Source organism: Mesoplodon densirostris, chromosome 12 (genome assembly GCF_025265405.1).
Source record: "Mesoplodon densirostris isolate mMesDen1 chromosome 12, mMesDen1 primary haplotype, whole genome shotgun sequence".
NCBI classification, from domain to species: domain Eukaryota; kingdom Metazoa; phylum Chordata; class Mammalia; order Artiodactyla; family Ziphiidae; genus Mesoplodon; species Mesoplodon densirostris.
Genome location: NC_082672.1, coordinates 37,054,207 through 37,072,613, shown reverse-complemented (window position 1 = coordinate 37,072,613; position 18,407 = coordinate 37,054,207).

Here is an 18,407-nt window from a genome sequence, read left to right as displayed (position 1 = left end):
TCATAAAACTTTGCCCTGGGACTTTCCTGGTGGCGCAATAGTTAAGAATCTGCCTGCCAATGCAGGGGACACGGGTTCGAGCCCTGGTCCGGGAAGATCCCACGTACCACAGAGCAACTAAGACCGTGCGTCACAACTACTGTGCCTGAGCTCTAGAGCCCGTGAGCCACAACTATTGAGCCCAGGTGCCACAACTACTGAAGCCCGCACCTCTAGAATCCATGCTTCACAACAAGAGTAAGCCACCGCAATGAGAAGCCTGTGCACCACAAGGAAGAGTAGCCACTGCTCACAGCAACTAGAGAAAGCCCACGCGCAGCAACGAAGACCCAACGCAGCCAAAAATAAATAAATTTATTTAAAAAAAATTCTTTGCCCTAAATCCCTAATATGGAAAACAACTTAAATATTTCAGATAAAATGTATACCTACTTAAACAAGGTTTTGTACGTATATGTTGGGAGTTTCATTTGGTTTGTTCTAAGTAATGTTTAAATTTCTACCCTGATAAATTGTGAAGCAACTTCTCCCTTCCACCCCAAGATCCTCTCTGTCCCTTTTTTTAATTAACTGTGTCATCAACCAGAATCTGAATTTTTTGAACTAACCCACCAAAAGTTATACCCATAAAAATTGTGCTGAAGTCAGAGCTTCCAGGATCCAATCCTAACTTGGAGAGACATTTATCCACAGTGGCTAGATACAGCAGAGCTGGAAGAGAACTTGGGTGACAGTCAAGGAAGGAGTCGAGAGCCTAGCCAAAACACTGTGCCAAGCCTGGTCTGAAGGAATAGGGCAAGACCAATGAAGAGAAGAATGTGAAGTGAGGTCAGAAGGTAAGAGGAAGAGAGGACAAGAAAGTCTAGAAGATCAGGAGGTAAACCCTCCATACGGAACAGAGAGAATGAGGGTGGGAATGATGAAAAGATACTGAAGTCCCCATTTCAGTAAAGCCAGATGGCTGAATGTGGCACAAAAGAGCCAGTCATGCAGGGCCAAATAGGTCCAAACAAATAACACGGAAAAAAAGAAAGTCAGGTGAAGGTCAATAAATGTTCACATGGAAATTTTTTTTAAATACTGCTGATTCTCAATGCAGAAGATAAAGACATCTTTTAAATAGGAAGAAGAACTCCAAAAGAGCTCACCACTCACAGACATGCGTCAAAGGAATTCTGAAGGCTATTCTCAGGCAAAAGGAAAATGATCCCAGATGGAAAAATAAAGATATAAGAAGAAATAAAGAGCATCAGAAAATGGTATGTTGGTTAACCTAAATGATTATCAAAGAATATAACAAGAGTAGAGTTAAACTCAAACCTCAAAAAACATAGGACACAGGGAGCAGGATAAAATTGAAGGAATCTCAAGAAGGTTAGTGAAGGGAGATCCCAGGATGATAGCTATACAGGAAGGAGAGAGCAATTAGCTAAGACTGGAATAAAGTGACTCAAGATACAGGCCCACATTGAAGACTGGGCAATCATATCTTCTTTTCATCATGAGTTGAGAATGTCTGCATGAGCCAGAAGAAACTATTATCTATACTTGGCTTCTCCTGACTACATGCTGAGTAAGTTACTCCACTCCACTCCATGCCTTGCAGCCTAGATCAGCTGAAGACATGCAGTTCACTCCACAGAAGTGTTCTGCTTTGACCTGCTCCTAAGGGCTGGAGGTAAGCTTAGAAGCTTAGTAGCAGTGATTAGCTGAGAAGCAGAAAATAAAGAGCAACTCACTTCACTGTCATTTTCCTGCTGGACATCTAAAACCCAACCCCCAACACAGTCCTGGTTGCTGGCCCAACTCCAGTATGCCAGCCCAGTGTTTCCCTATAGTTACTTAAGACCTTGCCCAAAGACTTCTCGAGGTGAGGGGTCTTGCAAACTATCAGAAATGCTGAAGCCAGATTGTGACCATACAGTCCTGGTCACTCGTCTTCTCCCAGAAGCCTCTATCTCACAGTGGCAGTATTATCCTTTCCCTACACAGCTAGGTTTGTGCTTGCCACAGAGTCTTCCAAATCAAAGCAATATATTGTGTAGGGATACATATATCACTGGTAAATCTATAAAAACATATAAGAGAATGATCAAAACAAGGCAGGATGATGGTTAACTCTGGGAGGCAGGAAAAAGATATGATTGGGAAGGGGATCATAAAGGCTTTCAAGGTACTGGCAATATTTTTATTTCTTACTCTAGGTAATGAATAGTCAAGTGTTCATTTTAGTGTAAATCTTTACATTGTGCCTGTAAATTCTATAAACAATCAAAACTTAAAGAACTAAGAAAAGTCACTTAGCTGCTGTATACCTCCATTTCCCTCTCACCAACCCAAACTAACAGTACTTAGCATTTCCCTGCTAGAACTTTCCCTTTTACCATCATGGTCCAAATCAGCACCATCTCTTGCCTGGAATATTAAATAGTTTCCCCATTCCTCTCTCTCTGTTTCTACGCCTGTCCCCTTATATTGCATTTTCCCCACAAAAGCCAGAGTTATCCTTTTAAAGCCTAAGCTGGATCTTGTCACTGCTCTGCTCAAAACCTTCACGAGTCCCACCAAACTCAAAGAAAACTGGCAGTTCTTACCATATGCAGCAAGGCCCAAAATGACCTGGTTCTGTTACCTCTCTGCTTTCACCTGCTGGTTCACCTCTTCCATCTCCAACCACACTGGCCTCCTTGTTGTTCTTTGAATTTACCCAGAAAACTCTTACCTCAAAGGCTTGCTTTTTCATCTCAAGATAGCCATTTAGCTCAATTCTCACTTTATTCAGATTTCAGATCAATGACTTCTAATCGGAAAGGCCTTCCTTAAACATATATTCTGTTTAAATATTATTCCCCTGACCTGCTTTATTTTTCTTTCTAGAACTTATTAATTAAAACCAGACACATATTTATTTGCTTATTTCTTTACTATCTTTTCCCCATAACTAGAATATAAGCTCCACAAGACCAGAAACTTTGTCAGTTTTGTTAACTGTTGAATGGTGCCTGACAACATAGTAGGAGTCCTTTTAATATTTGTTAAACAAATGAAGGGTAATCCCTTATTTATACACCTTCAATCTTAGACAAATTTCCCCCAAAGTCCTAAGTTTACTGGGCTTTCTTGTTGTCCACTTAGGTTCTTACAAATGATCACTGCAAGAATGATGGTATGTCAAATAAGTCACTTGGGCAAAAAAGTGCTAGTTCACAAAAGCAAGGGAATGTAAAGATATTGGTGAACTTTGAAAAACTCAAATCTGAATTATGTGCTTAAGACTAAAAAAAAAAAAAGAGTATAAAAACTATAATTAGAGAAGATAAATACAACTGTGAAACATACATGAAATGTGTCACTGACTTTAGTTTAAATCCACACCTCTAGGGAAAGAAACTATTTAACTTACAGAATAGAAAAAGACACACCTTCAGCTATACGAGGCCAATAACTACTCTTAAGTGTCTCTGAAAAAAACAGGGGAACGGGTAGGAAAACGTATTTGAGATTTAAATCGCTACAAATTTTAATGCATTTAATTGAAATCATAGACTATTGAAAACAAAGTTAATTTTAAAAGAAATATTCACAGTTATCTTGGAAAATAAATCAAAGTTAATGCTACTTCAAAGCTTATTATTACATCTGTTTTCTTTATTTTTGTCTTTTTTCTTTCCTAGTAGGAAAGTTCATTTCCAAATTTGAGTTAATTGGCTTTTGCTAGCCCAGAGATCTAAGTTCTGCTGAAAACAAACAAGCAACCAAAAAACAAACCATTAACTCAGATCAACAGGTGACAATAATTGAAATTTTTTTTAGGTTAATATCTTTCTTGACATAACATGGCTGGATTGCAAGAGCTAATTAATACCTTGATTACTTTTCCATTACATTCTATTATTTTGACATAGGTTCGTCTGAATTTTGTCTTTCATCTAATGTTTTAAAAATTCAGATTTTCCATTAGGAACATAAAGTCCATTATCATCATTTAGCCACATTCCTTCCCCATGTAGTTCCTCTTTAAGATTTTTTAATATTGACTATATAAAATTCTCCATTTGAGGAAAACTGGACAAATAACTTTTCATCTGTCTCTTTACACTGAAAAAGACTATTTTTTTGGGTTAGTAATAAGGTAATATATGTATACCATTTCAAAAAAATGCTCAGGCTGCTATTGGGCATTAGTAGAGATGAGTGTCTGTGAGTTAGGAGACCTTAATTCTAACCCTGCCTCCAGGAATAACTAGTATCTGTATCACTTTGGAAGTTCATTTAATTTTTATGTATCTCAGTTTTTTCTCATCTGTAAGAGTTCTAGATAAGGACCAAGGTGGGCTCCAGCTCTGAAACTATATGAGTCCATATACAATTGTTTCATCTGGCACAATTTGACACATTCCTAATCTGAATCTATATAATTATATGCCCCTAACAACAGAGCCCCAAAATACATCAGAAAAACTACCAGAACTGAAAAGAGAAATTCAACAATAATAGTTGAAGACTTCAGTACTCCATTTTCAAACATGGATAGAACAACTAGACAGATTAGCAAGGAAACAGAAGGCTTGAACAACACTATAGACCAACTCAACCTAATATATCTATATAACACGTCATCCAGCAATAGCAGAATGTCCATTCTTCTCAAGTGCAGATGGAACATTCTCCAGGATAGACCATGTATAAGGCCATAAAACAAGTCTCAATAAATATAAAAGGATTGAAATCAACACAAAGTATGTATGGCCACAACAGAAGTAAATTAGAAATGAATTTCCTTTTGTCACACCACAAATAACCAGAGTCAAAGAAAAAGTCATAAAGGAAATTAGAAAATATTTTGAGATGAAACATAAAACACACACACACACACACACAAAACACAACATACTGAAATGTATGAGATGCAATGAAAGCAGTACTCAGAATAAAATTTATAACAGTAAATGCTTACATTAAAAAAAGAAAAATGTCAAATAAATATCCTACACTTTCTACCTTAAGAAACCAGAAAAGAAAAAGTAAGTTAAACCCAGAATGAGAAAAATGAAAGAAATAATAAATATTAGCATGGAAATGAATAAAATAGAGAATTGAAAAATAGAGAAAATCAATAGAACCAAAAGTTGGTTCTTTCAAAAGATCAACAAAATCGACAAACCTTTAGGTAAAGTGACCAAGAAAAAAGAGAAGAGACTCAAATTACTGAATCAAGAATGAAAAAGGGGATATTATTTAGTCTTACAGAAATAAAAAGGATTATAAGGAAACACCATGAACAATTACATGCCAACAAATTATAACTAGGTGAAATGGATGATCTACTAAAAAGACACAGTCTAACTAAACTGAGTCAAGAAGAAATAGAAAATCTGAACAGGCCTATAACAAAGAAGAAATTGAATTAATAATCAAGAAACTTCCCACAAAGAGAAGCCCAGAAACAAATGGCTTCAATGGTGAATTCTACCAAATGTTTAAAGAAGAGAATTAACATGAATCCTTCACAAATGCTTCCAAAAAATAGAAAGAAGGGATTTCCCAAATTATTCTAAAAGCAGACAAAGAAATTACAAGAAAAGAAAACTATAGACCAATATTTCATTCACAAATATAGATGCAAAAATTCTCAACAAAATATTAGCAAACTGAAATCAACGTATAAAAATGGTCATACACCATGACCAAGTGGGATTTATCTGAGGAATGTGAAATTAGTTCAATATATCAAAACAAATCAACGTAATACACTGTATTAGTAGAATAAGGGACAAAATTTTTAAAAAATACACATGATCACTCAATAGACACAGAAAAACATTTGACAAAATCCAGTATCTTTTTGTGATTAAAAAAAAAAACCAACAATCTAATAGAAAGGAACTTCCTCAACCTGATAAAGGACATTTATGAAAAACTCACAATTAATCTCATATTTAATGGTAAAAGATTGAAAGCTTTTCCCCTTAAGTCAAGATATCCACTTTTGCCCCTTGTATTTGACATTGTATTGGAGGTTCCAACCAGGGCAATCAGATAAGAAAAAGAAATATGATGCATTGAGATTGAAAAGGAGGAAGTAAAATTATATGTATTTGCAGGTTACATGCAATATAGTATATATAGAAACTTCTATACACTTTCAATAAACAATCTGAAAATAAAATTAAGAGAACAATTTCATATATAAAGATGTCAGAAAGAATAAAATACTTAAGCAATAAACCTAACAAAAGAAGTGTAAGACATACACATTGAAAAATACAAAACATCATTGAAAAAAATTAAAGAAAAAATCTTTCTATTTCTAAATAAATAGAAAGATACCGCATGTTCATTAATTAGAAGACTTAATACTATTAAGATAGCAATACTCCCCAAATTAATTCCACACAATCCTTATCAAAATCTCAGCTACCTTTTTTTTACAGAAACTAACAAGCTCATCTCCAAATTCATATGGAAATACAAAAGACTCATAAGAGCCAAAAAATCTTGAAAAAGTATAACAAATTTGGAGGACTCATACTTCTCAATTTCAAAGCTACAGTACTTGCCACAAAGCTACAGTAATGAAGACTGCGTGATACTGGCATAAGGATAAACAGATCAATGGAATGGAATGGAATAGAGAGCCTAGAAATAAACCTAAACAATTATGTTTAGTTGATTTTGACAAGGGTACCGAACATTCATGGGGGAAAGAATAGAATTTTCAACAAATGGTGCTGGGACAACTGGATATCCACATTCAAAAGAATGAAGTCAGACAGAGAAAGAGAAATACCATATGATATCGCTTATATGTGGAATCTAAAAAGAAATGATACAAATGAACTTATTTACAAAACAGAAAGACTCACAGACTTAGAGAATGAACTTATGGTTACCGGGGGGGAAGGGATAGTTAGGGAGCTTGGGATTGACATGTACACACTACTATATTTAAAATGGATGACCAACAAGGACCTACTGTACAGCACAGGGAACTCTGCTCAATGTTATGTGGCAGCCTGGATGGGAGGAGAGTTTGGGGGAGAATGGATATATGTATATGTATGGTTGAGCTGCTTTGCTGTGCACCTGAAACTACCACAACATTGTTAATTGGCTATACTCCAATATAAAATAAAAAGTTAAAAAAAAAAGTTACTGAGGCTTACAAAAAGAATGAAGTTGGACCCCTATTTCATACTACATACAAAAATTTACTCCAAATGAATCAAAGACCTAAATGTAAGAGCTAAACTACCAAACTCTTAGAAGAAAACGTGGGACTAAATCTTCATGACCATGGATTAAGAAATGGCTTCCTACTCTGCTGTGTTACATGCGCACAGTGAGGGTAAAGTTGAAGAAGACAGGCAGAGGTCCATCACTTTAAAAATGAACAAAATCAATATTTTTTTTTTCTTCAGGCAGAAAAACTATTATGCACCCATGACAAGGAGGTTAGTGACTATTTCCAGAACTGATGTAGACTGAAAAATGAAGTGCCTAGTGCTTAGATATGTCATTGGTGGTTTTAAGACCAAAAATGCAAGGTGCTTAAAATCCTAGATTACACTTTTCTATTAAGCAAACAAAAGTCAGGGCATAGTTATGTTTAATTTTAAATCTGCACCCCTCCCTAATCAGGCTCTCTAGCCAGAGGCGCTGTGACATTTTCCGTTGTCTTAGTTAGCATGGTCTTTTGAGATGAGAGAAAAAAGCATGTCACCAAAAAAAGAGAAAGTTTAAGAAAGACTTTGTATTTGAAAAGACTCTACTTTTATTTTTAAAAAAAATCAACTGAATAGTTTTGCACTTTTACCACAGAGAAAATATATACCATTTCAGGATAGCAGTTACCTCCAGAGAGGAAGGGAAGGAGAAGTAATGAGGAGAGAGGAGAGATGGATGGGGGAGGCCTCTATCTTTATGTTTTTATAAAGATATAGAGAAAGCTAAAGTATTTACATTTGTTTAATTTTAGTGATAGATATATAGGCATCTATTATTTTAATTTCTGAACTCAATATTTCAAAATTTAAAAACTATTTTTAAGTTATTTTATATTAAAAACATGATATATTTGTCACTTAATAATATTTTCTCAGCCTGAACACATTTTATGCTTTATTTTATTAAAAAAATTTTTTTCTGGGTGTAGTTAATAATAGCTAAGTACTGCTATCAGCTGGCAGAAAGTCCTTAAAAATACATCTGGTCAGCCATGAAACATTTATTCAGGACCTACCATGGCACCATGTGCCAAGTGCTATAAAATTTGCTCACAAGACAAAGATAATAAGACACAGTCTCTGTCCTCAAAAAGCTCTCATCCTAGTGGATAATTCAGACAGGTGAATGCACAATCCCAATACAATTTAGTAAGTACTAAGAGAGATATATGCACAGTAGGTATGGACTCAGAGAAGGGAGTAAAAAAGCAAAATCAGCCATATATACTCCCTCTTCTCCCTAATGAGTTAATAAACACCAGATACATCAACCCTGGGTGGGGGAGAGGGTGTGGGGAGACAACAAAAGTATTTATTTTATCTAGCGTAATGACACAACACACTGAATGTGGGCCACAACTATAATTTTCCCCCCTGTAATTTTTTAAAGCTTTAATTTTATATGTTTATTTTAATCAAATGCATTTAGCCAGCTATGAAATTTCTGCATACTTATACTAAGGAAACTTTTGGGGCTAACGTTTTTTACTACTTGGAAATCATCGTGCATGGATTATTTCATTAAATCTTCATAATGTCTCTTGGAGATAGGTGCTGTCTGTATCCCCATTTTACAGATGAGAAGACTAAGCCTCAGAGTAACTAGAAAAAGTCTCCGAGTTTGCTCCAGTTAAACGGAGCCCTTAACCATCTGTCCATGCCACATCAATGTCACTTATATAAGGGAAAAATTAAAGATCCACAGAACCCTCTATTAGCACAGAGAATATTTTTATCATGATGCTTGGAATTCCATCCAATTTTCAAAATGAAAAAAGCCCTTGAAATTATTTGCCTTCTTATATGTTAGTAACAGAGTGCTTGCAGATTTAATCTTTAGCTCTGTAAAGTGTGCAAAGGGAAACCAACCTAAAAGCATTCATTTTCTGTGATCAACAACTGCATTAGGTTCTGGTCAATCAAAATGGTCTCCCCAGGCTTCTCAACAGGATGGTGGTTGATGTTAAGAAAGAGTCCTTATTGAGACCTACAGACTGCTTTATAAAAAAAAAAAAACAAGGATATCATTCCTCAGTGGAGTTTGGACTAGGGGGACACGGTGCCATTGGCAACCAGCAGGGTGTTAGAGACAAACAAAAAGAAAAGCCATGTATTGTTTAATAGAGATCTGCCACTGAAGAGACTCTTATCAGAACCTCTTTGTTCCCAAGGCTGGGAGGATTTGCCACAGACTCACCAAACAAGAACACAAGCACATTGTACAGAAGAAAAACACATCAGAAACTACCCAGGAGCCCAGGAGGTCAGGGATATAGCCACCTCGGAGTGGGAGTGCAGAGGCTGATTTTCCAAACAGCTCTCCAACTTTGGGAGATGCCAAACTCCTGGGACAACAGGGGCTGAAGCTTCAGGGCTGCCAAGAGACACAGAACTGTTGACATTTAGATGAAACATGAAAGAAAGGGCCAAGCTGCTGTATTTTTATTGTTTTAGTTCAGGTCTGGGCTAAGTGGACTCCTGTGTTTCTCAGTGACCCAGCCACCTTCGAACTACACACCCATGAGAATCCTTCCTATCCTATCAAGTGTGAGAACAAATTTGGTTAATTCTTCTCCAGAGAGATATTGGCAATCACACAGCAGGTTGTGCCTCTCACACAAAGGCATTTCCTTGTATTTCAGTGACCTTTGCTTTTACCCTTCGCTTCCCACCTCTGCATGCCTCCCTCGGACACTGTGCTACATATGTCGTTGCTCTGTGAACTCCCAAGATTTCTTCCATTCTCTAATAAAGAATTCTTTGACTGAGGCTTAGGTCACAATAATGACAGTGATGGTCCTCAAAGAGGCCAGGCCAAGGCTGAGGGGGCATCCAACTCCCTGATAATTCCCTTCATTGGAAATAATGCATAAAGCAGGAATTCTATCTGGGTGGCCTGGATTTGAAACTTACTTAGCTTCCATCTTTTCCCTTTTGTAAGAACACAGATTAAACAAAAAGCTAAATTTTGCTAGAGTTTCAGAAGGCAACACTAAAATGGCAAATTTCCTAAACAAAGTGACATTTATTCACAGGGACAACTATGGAACCATAAAAAGCATAAAAGCACTCTGTATGAAAATGCAGATAGCATTGTGAGTTAAGAATTCAACTAAATATTTAGTTTATATTCTCTATTTAAAACTCTGAAAGCTACCAGGGATAACTAAGATCAGAATCTGATGGTTCTTAGTTTGTCTCATAAGGACACAATTCAGAAAATGATACTTTGTATGTACAATAATCTCAGAGAAAATATGGCCCCCAAGTTTGCAGTTTCTTAGAAAGAGAGCTCTTCTGTAATGGCTTAGAATTCCATGTGGTTGTGATATTTCCAGAATGAAGGACTAAGTCAATCCTGATGAAACTTTGAAGGATGCCACCAAGTCTAAATGTTTCAAAGCCAACACTTGAACTGCTAAATCATTCCCTCTGTTTTAAAGGAGTGATTATTTGATTGGCAATGGGGGTGGAGAGAAATCCTTCACCAGTAATGCATATGGGCACATCATCTCCATGATTACATATGAAAGAGGATGGGATCTGGGGAAAACCTCCTGATTCATTCAGACACACAAATCATCCAGAGGAGGGGGTTACCCCATTTTCTCTTGAACTCTAGTAGGAAATTTCCCATGCCATAATTGTATTTGTTATAGTGCGCTGATCAAAGTCCATAAATTCCTCCATCTATCCTCATTCAGGGAAACCATATGGCATTACTAGGAGAGTCACATGTAAGGCTGGTTTGTTATATACATGATTAAATACCCATGCGGGAAAGGAACACTGGGGAGAGCAAAAGCATTTAAAAGAAGAGACTAAAAGCATGAACTCTAAGAGACACGTGGATATATATTCTACTCCTGTAAGATCTAAAGTGGTAGGTCTATACAGAAAACATACTGCAGTATGATCATTAAGAGGAAAGAGGAGGGATTCCTGAAAACAACAGGTAGTACTTCTCAGCAGCTGTCCACATAGAGCCATTTAGGTCTTCATCAAAAATTCTAGAAGACAGATATGGTCATTCTGAAATTTATTGTATCAGACAGTCTTATGATCTTGTGCTCTGTTTGGTAGCAAGGAAAATACCATTTAGTAAAAAAACAAGGAGGTAGCATTCTTTTTCCCTATCAGATTGGTGAATATGAGAAAGTTTGATAATTTCCAGAATCTGTGTAGATACAAGGAAATAGATACTATTGGAGTAAGTAAGATTTTGGAAATACTATTTGACCATATTCATCAAATTTTTAAATTTGCATAAACAATGGCCCCACAATTACATGGTTAGGTACAAGATACAAAAATGTATACACACCTATGAGTATCTATTGTAGCAATTTTTATTCTAGCAAAACATGGAAGACGTCTGAATATCTGATAGTAGAGGAATGACTAAATGAATTAGAATAATCCATTCAATAGAAGAACATGCCGCCAGTAAGAAGGAATAAGGTAAATCTACCTATTTCTGTGTCCAAAACTTTTTAACTCATAAAATAGGAGTCTACTTGTGAAAAGAGAGAAAGAAATAAAGAAAAAAGAAAAGGAAAGAAAGAAAAAATTTAAAGCATAAGACACATCTGATGTTTGTTTATAACAAATAATAGAAATAACATAGAAAAAAATTTTAATTTCCATAGAAATTTTTAGTAAAATGCCCCCAAGAAGTGGGAATTTGAAGAGAAAATGATTTTTACTTTTCATTTTATACCCTTCTGTTTGATTTTTTTTCTTTTAAGTAAGCATGTAAGCATATAATTTTTAAAAGCTAACTTGTAAAACATCATCTATAGCCCAAAGTTTCTCTTTTTTCCTAAGAAACCTTTATCGAAGTACAATTTATATACAATAACATTCACTGACTTTAGGCGAACAATTCAATGAGTTATGACGAATTGTATACAGTCATGTAACCACCATAATAATCATGATATAGAATATCTCCATCACCCCTAAAATTTGCTCCTATCACTTTTCTACCAATCCCATAACCCTATCCCTGGGTCCCAGAAACCACTGATTTGTTTTCTTTCACTAGTTTTGCTTTTTATAGAATTTCACATACTGTAATCATATAAAATTAAATTTTGCTTCTGACTTTTTTCAATTAGCATAATACTTTTAAGATTCATCAACATTGTTATATGTATCAGTAGCTTAATCCTTGTTAGTGCTGAGTAATATTCCATTGTGTGGATATACCATCGTTAACCCACTCACCAACTAATAGCCATTTGGGTTCATTCCAACTGTCAACTATTATAAATAAAGCTGCTGCTTTAAGTATTCAAATATAATTTTTCTATAGACATATGTTTTCATTTTTCCTCGGTAAGTACCTAGGAGTGGAATTATTGTGAAACATCTTAAGTTTCACTGATTTTTCTCTATTGTCTTTCATTTATTTCAGTTCTAATCTTTATTATTTCCTTCCTGTGCTTTGTGTTTAATTTTCTCTTATTTTCCTAGTTTCTTAAGGTAGAAACTTAAATCATGGATTTGAGAACTTTCTTGTGTATCTAATAGAAATTAATGCTTTAAATTTTTATCTAAACACTGCTTTCACTGCATGTATTTTGATAATTGTGTTTTCATTTTTATTCAGTTCAAAATAATTTCTAAGTTTCTTTGTAATTTCTTTCTTTGGCCCATTTTTTTTTAATGGATTTGTTTCATTTTCAACGATTTGAAGATTCCTCAAATAGATATCTACTTGTTATTGATTTCTCATTTAAAATCATTGTGATTAGAGAACATACTGTGTATAATTTCAAATGTTTTAGTTTTATTGAGATTTGGTTTATGGCTCAGAATGTGATCTACCTTGGTGAATATTCCATGTGCACATGAAAGGAATATGTATTCTGCTGTTGTTGAGTGAATGGTTCTGTAAATGTCAACTAGGTCAATTTGGCTGATAGTGCTGGTCAGTCTCCTTTTCCTCAATGAGTTTCTGTCTACTTATTCCATCAACAAAGAGGACTGTTAAAATCTCCAGCTATATTTGTAGGTTTATCTAGTTCTCTTTTCATTTCTATCAGATTCATTTCATATATTTTGAAGCTCTTTTTTTATGTACATTAACATTTAGGTTTGTTAAGTCCTCATAATGAATTTACCACTTCTCATTATAAAATGTCCCTCTTTATCCCTGGTATATTCCTTATTCTGAAATTTACTTCAATATTAATATGGCAACTCCAAATTCCTTTTGATGAGTGTTTGCATAGAATATCTTCTTACATTCTTTGACTTTTATGCTATCTATCTTTACATTCAAAGCGGGTTTCTTATAAAGGATATATAGTGAGTCTTACTTTTTTTTAATGTGACAACCTTTGACTTTTAATTGGAGTATTTAGACATACACTGTACAATATGGTAGCCACTGACCACATGTGGATATTGAGCACTTGAAATATGGCTATCATAAAATGAGATATACTTCAAGTGTAAAATACAACAAGTTTTTGAAGACTTAGTCTTACATGAAATCAAAATAGAAAATATCTCAATATTTATCTAATTACATATTGAAATATTTTATATATTTTGGGTTAAATGAAGTAAATTATTAAAATTATTTTCATACATTTTATTCATCACGTGAGTATTAGAAAAATTTTAATTATGTATGTGGCTCATATTGTATTTCTATTTTAAAAATCTAGTTTGGACAATTTACATTTAATATCATTGTCAATGTGGTTGGGTTTAAATCTACTATACTAATTATTCTAAGACTTCATAGTTTTAGAGAAGTTTTAGGTTAACAGAAAAATTGAGGGGAAGTTACAGAGATTTCCTATATCTCCCCTACTTCCATACATGCATGTATAGCCTCCTCCATTATCACCAGCACTCATCAGAGTAGAGTAGTACATTTGTTACAATTGATAAGCCTATATTGATAAATCATAATCACTCAAAACACTTAATTTACTTAGGGTTCACTCTTGGTGTCATAAGAGTGGGTTTGGACAAAAATGTGTTTGGACATTCTATGGGCTTGGACAAATATATAATGATACATATCCATCATTATGGTATCATACAGAGTATTTTTACTGTCCTAAGAATCCTTTGTGCTCTTGCTATTCATTCCTCCTCACTCCTACCCCTGGCCACTACTGAACTTTTTACTGTCTCTATAAGTTTTATCTTTTCCAGACTCTCGTAGTTGGAAAAATACAGTATATAGTCTTTTCAGATTGGCTTCTTTCACTTAGCAATATGCATTTAACGTTCCTCCATGTCTTTTCATGGCTTGATAGCTCATTTCTTTTTAGAGCTGAATAGTATTCTATGGTCTGGATGCACCACAGTTTATTTATCCACTCACCTACTGAAGGACATCTTGGTTGTTTCCAAGTATTGGCAATTATAAATAAAGCTGCTGTAAATAACATGTGCAGGGTTTTTTGTGGACATATGTTTTCAACTTCTCTGGGTAAATACCAAGGAGTAATTTCTGGATTGTGTGGTAAGAGATTTGACTGTTGTCACTTGTTTGATCACAAGGAAGGAAAGGGAGGGTAGATATTGGTAGATAAAGTGATTGATTATTACTTTAAATATTTTTCTGCCATCCCTTTTTATGGAGTCCAGTAACATGTACGTTAAATGGTTTGATATTGTCTCACATTATGTCCCACACATGACTAATGCTTTGTTCACTGTTTCTTAGTCATTTTTCTTTCTGTGTTTCAATTTGGATAGAATCTATTGTTATGTCTTTGAGTTCACTACTAGTCTTTTCTTCTGCAGTGTCTAATGTGGTATTAATTACTTCCATTGTACTTTTTATTTCAGACTTGTATTTTTCAACTCTAGAAGATTCACTTTTGTCTTTTCTATATCTTCTGTTTCCTCTGATCATTGTGTTCATGTTGTCCTTTATCTTTCTCAATATATAAGAATATATTTATAATTGCTGTTTTACCACCTTTATCTACTAAGTCTAACTTCTGGGTCATTTTTGAGTTTGTTTTTACTTTAGTGATGATCTTATGGGTTATATTTTCCTGTTTCTTTTTTCTTTTTTTAATAGTTCTTTATTGGAGTATAATTGCTTCACAATACTGTGTTAGTTTCTGTTGCACAACAAAGCGAATCAGCCATATGCACCCACATGTCCCCATATCCCCTCCCTCTTGAGCCTCCCTCCCATCCTCCCTATCCCACCCCTCTAAATCATCGCAGAGCACCGAGCCGATCTCCCTGTGCTATGCTGCTGCTTCCCACCAGCCAACTATTTTACATCCGGTAGTGTATATATGTTGATGCTACTCTCACTTTGCCCCAGCTTCCCCTGCCCACCTCATGTCCTCAAGTCCATTCTCTATTTCTACCTCTTTATTCCTGCCCTGCAACTAAGTTCATCAGCACTATTTTTTTCCTGTTTCTTTGAATGTCTGATAATCTTTTTGTTTCTACGACAGACTTAGCAAATATTATATTTTTAGCTGCTGGATTTTTTGTATTCTTTTAATATTATGAAGCTTTTCTGGGACACAGTTTGTTGCTTGAAATCAGTTTGATTCTGTCAAGGTTTGCTTTTAAAATGTGTTAGGGTACGTCCAGAGCAGCCTTTAGTCTACAGCTAACTTGGTCCTTTTTAAGGACTCTACCTAATGCCCCATGTATTAGAATATCTTTCTACACTGGCTGGTGGAAACCTGAACTATTCCCAATTTGTCTAAGCTCCAGAGGTTATTCTACCTACTCCTTTGCAATGGTTCTTTTCCCAGCCTGAAGAGTTTCTTCATATGCATGTTCATAAAAGTATTCAGTCAAAGGCTTGAAGGAACCCCTCTGTAAATCTCTCTGAATTCTTTTTCACTTGGTAGTTCTCTTTTTCTGGCATTTTTCTCTGCAAATTCTAGCCATGTTGGCCTCCCAAACTGCAAATTCTGTCTTTTTAATTTAGAAAATTATCTAAGATCTCTTTGGATTCCCTTCCCTGAGTTGTAGCCTGGAATCTCTCCCAAGCAGTAAACTGTGGAAATCATAGAGTTCTCTTCATTGTTCCCTTTCTCTCAGTGATCACTCTCCTCAGCTGCCTTTGACCATGTCTAAAAACCATTGCTTCATGTATTTTCTCTGGTTTTCTAGTTGTTTAAGGTGGAATGTATATCCAGCCCTTTACTCTATTATGGTCTACACAAGGATTTATAATTTGTAAATAATAGGAATACAAAATACAGATAACACCAAAACTATCTGAATAAGCTTTACTTTTTATGAGACCTCAAAATCTTAGATTGCCTTCTGGTCATATTTCTAAGAATCAGTTATCATATAGTATAGTTCTGCAGAATGATATTGAATATATATAAAATTCTGGGAGAGACTATTACATCTTTTCTCCACCCCCTCTCTCACTATCATCCTGGGTGAAACCATTATCTACAGATAATTGCTGCAACTCTCTATTTTCACAACACTTTAAAGTGTTGATTATTTTCTCAGTGCCTGTCAGATCCATCTTCTGAGCTTCTCTGCTTCTTTCTGCCTCTTGTTTAGACTTAACCAACGGGAGGCCCTGGCAGGAGATCTAAGAGTAGAAGGAGACAGTGATCCCATCCTCACACATCCTTTTCTAACCAAAGTTTTGTCAATAGCTGCATTCATCTAGTTATGGCCAGAGCTCTTAGGCACAGTACCTCTCGCATGGCTACAACACCAGCCAGGGTTCAATAACACCACTCCCTCTCCTTGGTTTTTTAAGCCTAGGGATGAAAATGGCATGGCTTTCTGTCTCTACTCATTCCTGAATGTATCACCATCCCTTATTGGGTTTTTTTGTTTCTTTGTTTTACCTGCTCACACCTCTGTAAAGAGTCCTTTTATTAAACTCTCTCCAGTTAATCCTTACATGGGTTATTTGTTTCCTGCTGGGGTTTCTGCAACCCCAGGCCACACTATTAATGCTTCACCTTTGAAATCACAAATTCAATATCCCAATCTTTGACCACAACTTCCTATCCTTTCAGTTCTCTATTTCCATGACTCTTAATCTGTCTGTGCTTTCTCCATTCCTGCGCCTGATCCCTCCCTCTCCTGCTTCCCCATCTTTCAACCTTTTTCTGGATTTATTTTCTTCCCGATCCAGCCTAGATTCAATAGTCCTTCATTTTACTCCTATGTTCCCCTTTTATAATAGTTGTCTCCATTTTCAAGAGTTCTAACTCCTCAGCTTGGTGTTCAAGGTTTTTAAATACTTTGGGTCTTTACCTACAAAATGAAGAGTTGGATAACATAATCTCTAAGTAGGATAATCATTGCCCCCAACCAGGTTGCTTTCAAGGATGAAAAGGGGAACTATTCATTATTGCACCAGGACACAGGACAGTCCCAGTGAAACTGGGCATGTGACCATCTATCTCTATAGCCTCTTCCAGCTCTAGAATATATGATTATATTACACACATTAAAACCAGAAAATAGATCTCTGTTTTTTCTGGAGTCATGAGGTTGCAGCTTACTATATGTTCTGCTTAGTGAATACAACAAAACATTTGGAAAAAATAAAGATAAGAATAAGAAATCAAAGGCACAGAGGTAAGGGTTGTGAAATGTGAAGACAGTGCAAGAAGATCCACAAACACTTGTTTCCTTCCAAATCTCAGGCTTATCAGAGAGTTGCCCTCAAGGAAAGGCCCTGCTTTTTCTAATAAGCAGGTGGAAGTGAGCCCACAGAATATTCTACCCATTTGGGTATAAATCTAATGCCCTCTTGCCTACTTGTCTCTTCTCTTCCATTTTCAGTTTTCTGTTTCAAACCACACAGAAGCTGATGCTCTGCCCTGTGTGCTGCCTACTATCCCACAACAAAAAGGCTCTTGCAACTGAATAGCTGTGGTCGCCATGGTAGCTGGGGGTCATAAACTCCTGAGCTGTGGGTCTTGGCACAATTCCATGCATTATCTGCATCCTGGTGCAAATCAGTCCCTTTATCTAATTAGTAGGCTTACAAATAGCCACCTGCCCCAGAGCTTAACCATTAAAGATGCAATATTGCTGAATAGCTTGAGACAAGGGGTGAGGATAACAGAAAACTGAAAGCTGATCTTAGCGAGGTCCTTCTCTCCTGGCTACAGACACCTGCAAGCCCTGGCCCACCCACATAGCAGAAGTTCAAAAAGAGGCCGAGAACAAATCGCTTCTGTC